Below are 6,318 nucleotides of genomic sequence, written 5' to 3' on the forward strand. Positions count from 1 at the left end.
GTAAAATGAGGACCCAGATTGTTGGGGACAATAGGCTGACTCTGTAAACTGCCCAGAGAGTGCTATAAAGCACAATAAAGTGGTGCCAAAGAAAAGTAAAGTTAATATCAAACAGTTACCTTCAGTCTAACCGTACACAACTTCAGGTGCTAATCTTAGTTGAAAATTGGCTTAAAACGCCAATAAATTAAAATAGAACAGTTTAGATCCAGATTTAGTCTTGATTAGAATCAGAGCTTTCAAAATGCTTGGCTTTATTCCCACCTAAGTTGCCCTCTGTGGCTTTTAAGGGTTCTGAGTTAACAAAAGCTAGGTTGGGATCCAACTTCGTGTAATTCATGAATAATTGGGAGAAGAGCTTCGAAAGTATCCAGTGAAAATTTACTGTTGGATGAGCCCTCTGAAATTCCTTCAAGGGCAGCACAAGGAACTTATCTACACTTAAGGTTGGGTAGAAGCAAACTCGGGATAGCCCTTGGCACGCATCAGCGCAACGCGGAAACCAGAGAATCTCTCCGTGCCAAACCTTAGCCTTTCCTGCTCCCCAAACCCCAGTATTCCCCATTCACATACAATAAATTGTATTGACCCCTTAAAATCCTTCCCCTACTACTGTAAACACACTGAGACTAAAATTAAGTATGTGTCTACTGGCTGAAGAGAGATCTCAATTAGCCAAGGAGTCAACGGGGGAGTGGAGAGAGACTCATCCCCTTCAATGAAGTTCTGTGTCTGAACGGTTCACGATTTCTTTTTTTTCCGTCTGAAGAAGAGGACAGTGTGAAAGGCCATGGAGGGCTCCTTTTCCAGAAAGAGTGGAAATTATTCTATCCCTTTTTGACGCCAGCGTCATTTCTTTTTTCCAGACTCGGAGGGGTGGGAGGAAGCGTTCGTGTAACAATGGGCCTTGTGTTGGAAGAACCCAACAAGAGCCATCACTTCAAAGTCAGGGCCCCGTCTGGGGAAGGCCCAGAAGTAGAGATGAAAGCATGCATCTAGACGAAATGAGGCCACATATTAAGATAAAAGGTAAAGGTTCCCCTCGCGTATACGTGCTGGTCGTTTCCAGCTCTAGGGGGGTGGTGCTCATCTCTGTGACAAAGCCGAAGAAGAGCCAGCGTTGTCCGAAGACGTCTCCGTGGTCATGTGGTCGGCAGGATTCAATGGCGAAAGGCTCACGGAGGAACGCGGTTTCCTTCCCACCAAAGGGGTCCCTATTTTTCTCCTTGCATTTTGACGTGCTTTCGAACTGCTAGGTTGGCAGAAGCTGGGACGAGTAATGGGAGCTCACTCCATGACACGGCGCTAGGGATTCAAACCGCCGAACTGCGGACCTTCCTGATCGACAAGCTCGGCGTCTTAGCCCCTGAGCCACCATGTTCCTGTTTCCATATATTAATATATTATATATATAATTCCATATATATTACATATATGGAATTATTCCTATGAATCCTTCGGTCATCTCCAGGTTCCTGCCCTACCTTTCCTTGTCTTCTACAAGAGTTAAATTTGATTTACAAGATTGATATCCCATAGGCAACCATGGAAAAAAGCTTTTCACTTAACAAATCTGCCCAAATTTAAGTCCGAGAAATGCCTGGAGAGAGGAACGGTCCAAGATACCTTCTTGTGGCTTGACCATTAATGATCCCTCTGCCAAACCACCTGATTTTGACCTGCCTCCCTTTGTCTGGATGAAACAGAATTAGGCGTGATACTGGAAGAAGTGCCTTTGCCCTGTATTGGTGGGGAATAGAAAGATTCCCCCTTGTTGCGATTGTGGTGTAAATATACAATATTGTGCAAGGTTGTCCTACAACGTGCTCTCATCCTCTAGAAGACTTGCAGGCAGCAACACCAGGAGGGATTGCCTGGGGAGTTGAACTGGACATCCAGTTATGAGGTCAGTGCTGTACCCCCATAGATATAAAATTACATGGGTTGTGTGCATATGTTTACTTCTCTTCTGTCGTGTTTGCATCATATGCTGATAGAATGGAATGGAATGGAATGGGATGGGATGGGATGGGATGGATGGGAAGGGAAGGGAAAGGAAGAGAAGAGAAGAGAAGAGTAGAATAGAGAAGAGAATAGAGAATAGAATAGAATAGAATAGATAGAGAATAGAATAGAATAGAATAGAGAGAATGGAATGGAATGGAATGGAATGGAATGGAATAGAATAGAATAGAATAGAATAGAATAGAATAGAATAGAATAGAATAGAATAGAATAGAATTAGAACAGAATAGAATTACAATAGAATAGAATTAAATTAGAATAGAGAATAGAATAGAATAGAGTAGAATAGAATAGAATAGGGAATAGGTAGAGTAGAGTAGAGTAGAGAAGAGAAGAGAAGAGAAGAGAAGAGAGAAGAGAAGAGAAGAGAAGAGAAGAGAAGAGAAGAGAAGAGAAGAATAGAATAGAAAGAATAGAATAGAATAGGAATAGAGTGAGAGAGTAGAGTAGAGTAGAGTAAGTAGAGTAGAGCTTAGAGCAGAAGTAGGTACCCTAGAGTCATTTCAGACAGAATCCTTATCCAATCTCTTCTTGGAAGGACTTCCAGTCTTCTAGTCAACCCCTGCTTCACAACTTCTGGAAGCAGGCAGTTCCACTGATTAATTGTTCTTACTGTCAGGAAATTTCTCCTTAGTTCTGCTTCTCTCCTTGATTAGTTGCTTCTCTCCTTGATCAATATCATTAAACTATCTTTTGGCACAATGGTGGTGTGCCATAAGATAGTTTAATGAAAACCCGATAATGGGTGTGTATTGAGGGGAAGGCCTTCTGAAGTGAAATAACTTGTCTCTGACCACAGAAAGTCCTTCCTCTAAACTTTCTGGCAGCCCAGAAGATTGGGAGGAATTGTTAGGGCTAAGTTAACTTTCTGATGGATGTTTACTTTAAAAAAAAAAAAAAAGAATCCAAGTAGGCAGAAGACCTATTACTTAAGAAGAGCACTTAAGCATCTAATTGCATGCATCTGGGTAATTGTGATTAGACAGTCAATTAAACCCCCAGTTGGAAAGCACTTTAAATGGCCAAGCTTTGCCCCGTACTGAGTAAGTAAATAAGGAGGGAGATATTAAAATGCAAATTCTCAATATGGAGGAACAATTAACCAGGAGGGAAGAGTTTCAGCTCCTAAGTTTATTGTCTAAAACAGAAATGTATTTCTTTCCAGGAACACACTAACATCCTATAATGGGCTTTTTTAAAAAAAATGGCTCGCCATTATGGGTTTGAACAGCAGGATGGAGGATTGTTCTACCACATCGCTGATTTCTGGAATGACATAAACAAAACAAAACAAAACAAAATCACATGCACATCCTTTGTTCCCAATTCTCATTAGTTTTGTCCTTTAATGGGCTTCCAAAGATTATATCTCCACAGAATAACATCAGTGGTAGACCTTCATGAAGTTGTAAGCTGGACAACAGATTTTCTGTCAAGTCTCTGAATCAGAACAAGAGAGTAACAGAATGACAGAATTGGAAGGGATCTCGGAGGTCTTCTAGTCCAACCCTCTGCTCAGGCAGGAAACCCTATACCAGGGATCCCCAAACTTGGCAACTTTGAGACTTGTGGACTTCAACTCCCAGAATCCCATAACTGGCTGGAGAATTCTGGGAGTTGAAGTCCACAAGTCTTAAAGTTGCCAAGTTTGGAGACCTCTGCCCTACGCCATTGCAGACAAATGGCTGTCCAATCTCTTCTTTAAAAGCCTCAAGTGATGGAGCACACACAACTTCTGGAGGCCAGTTGTTCCACTGATTAATTGTTCTGACTATCAAGAAATTTCTCCTTAGTTCTAAATGGCTTCTCTCTTTGATTAATTTCCACCCATTGCTTCTTGTCCTGCCCTCAGGTGCTTTGGAAAATAGCTTGACTCCCTCTTCTTTGGGGCAGCCCCTCAAACATATTGGAAGAGTGCTATCATGTCTCCCCTACTCCTTCTTTTCATTAAAGTAGACATATCTAATTCAAGCAACCATTCTTCATGTTTATAATAGAATAGAATAACAGAGTTGGAAGGGACCTTGGAGGTGTTCTAGTCCAACCCCCTGCCTAGGCAGGAAACCCTATACCACTTCAGACAAATGGTTTTCCAACATCTTTTTAAAAACTTCCAGTGTTGGAGCATTCACAACTTCTGGTGGCAAAATGTTCCACTGGTTGATTGTCCTCACTGTTACGACGTTTTTCCTTAATTCCGGATTGCTTCTCTCCTGGATTCATTTCCATCCCGTTGCTTCTTCTCCTGCCTTCAGCTGCTTTGGAGAATAGCTTGACTCCCTCTTCTTTGGGGCGGCCCCATATGTTTTAGCTTCCAGACCCCAATCATCTTTGTTGCCCTTCTCTGCTCTCTTCCTGCTCTTTTCTTACATTGTGGCAATCAAAAATCGAATAGACCTTTCCCAATCAAATTGGAAGCTCCCCATCAAATCAGCCCGATTCACTGTTTCTTATTGGAGGGCTGCTTTAGATTCACCCGAGGGATTGGAAAAGCATTGTTTCGGATCGAATGAATCCTATCACTCCAGATAAACATTTGAACTGGATGACAGAAGTCTTTTAAAGCTGGTCTTCCTCAGCAGAGAGAGGAGGCTCAAGTTAGGCTCAGCAAAGAAGTAAAATAGTGTGTAGACCAGTGATCCCCAACCTTTTTTATGCCACGGCCCGGTACCGGCATCAGCTGGACGCCACGGCCCGGTACCGGCATCAGCTGGGCGCCGCCATCTTTTTGATGAAAAAGTGCTTCCGTGACCGGTGAAGACCTCACCGGAGCTCGTGAGCACTTTTCTGGAGAACTACCCGGAAAAGCTCAAAGCGCTGCGCCACCATCTTTTTGATGAAAAGTGCTTCCGTGACTTTCTACCCGGAAAGCTCACGGATCACGCGCCATGATGAAAAGTGCTCCGTGACCTCACCGGAAGCACTTTTCATCAAAAGATGCCAGCGCTCCCGGAAAAGCTCACCAGAAGCGCTGGCGCCACCATCTTTTTGATGAAAAAGTGCTTCCGGTGAGCTTTCTACCCGGAAAAGCTCACCGGAAGCACTTTTTCATCAAAAAAGATGGCGCCACCCAGCAACCAGCGGCCCGGTAGGACTTGTTCCGCGGACCGGTGGTTGGGGACCCCTGGTGTAGACGACATACACAGGTTTCGAGAGAGTCTTGTTGTCAGCTTTGGAAGCTATATTGAAGCTTCGAGGCCGCCACCATAAGTGCCTGGGAATTTGGGAGGGGGGATTTCATAGAGAGGCAGAAGATTAGACTCAACAACATTCTTCTATAAGTCAAGGACATGTTACCCTGCACCTGGAGAGGAGTGTGTGGAGGAATGTCTCCAGTTGGGACAATGTTTGATTGGACCATGGGATGAACTGGTGGGTGCAGAGGATGGGTTTTTGAATTTCAGTTGGGAAGGAAAAACCTGGAACTCTCAGATTCGGGTTTACCCAGATGTGCCAATATGACTTCTTTCATAAATTCCTACTTGGTTGGACTTTGTTTCTGAATGTGAATGAGAATGGGAAGTTTCACGGGAACGCTGGCACTCGACAGTCTTCAACAGGTCCTTCGCAAAAGAGTTGCAATGGGAAAGTTGATGGCTGAGAACATGGTAGCCACGATTGGGCATGGCCATTCACGATGTATCGGTTCATGGCATTACTCAACTTGCAACAGTTTGTTTAGCGAGTGTTTAAAGTTACAACAGCCCTCAAAAAAAGTGACTTACGATCTGTCCTCACACTCGATGAGATTTAAGGAGACATATGTTTATTATCCCTGATGAATGAGTACTCTCAGCAGGGACGAACTCTTTGTGGAAAACACAAATAAAGAGATTTGCTAAAAATGCTTGTAACACCTTGTGCAAGGGTCATAAAGATGCAGGTGGCCTGTATGGTTCATTCCACATTATTTAGAATATAAATCCTTCAGCCAATTGTGTAAGAAAAGATGAAGGGAGGGAGAATACGTACCAGCTGGTACCGAGGAACAGTCTTCAAAGATGCGAATGTGTGCTTACTTTGACCCTGAGCTTAATCTCCATTTTCCTGTTGAAAACTTCTCTAGATCTTCCTCTGCTCTTGCTTTTTATCTTCTCATTCCATCCAGTCAATGAAGTTTTACGAGCTTTTCAATGTTGTGGGTGTATCCATTTTGGAGGGCTATTGCTGAGATCCTTCTGGATTTGGGAAGGTGAGTTGGTGATGGGTAGGATAGTGGCATTTTTGAGACCAGGGTAAAGGAGGATTAGATCAAACAGTTTGAGAGCCACTGATCCGGATCAGAGGCAAGGG

This window comes from Notechis scutatus, chromosome 12, assembly GCF_049901735.1.
Source record: "Notechis scutatus isolate UNSWTSFEM ecotype Mainland chromosome 12, rNotScu1.2, whole genome shotgun sequence".
Lineage (NCBI taxonomy): Eukaryota > Metazoa > Chordata > Lepidosauria > Squamata > Elapidae > Notechis > Notechis scutatus.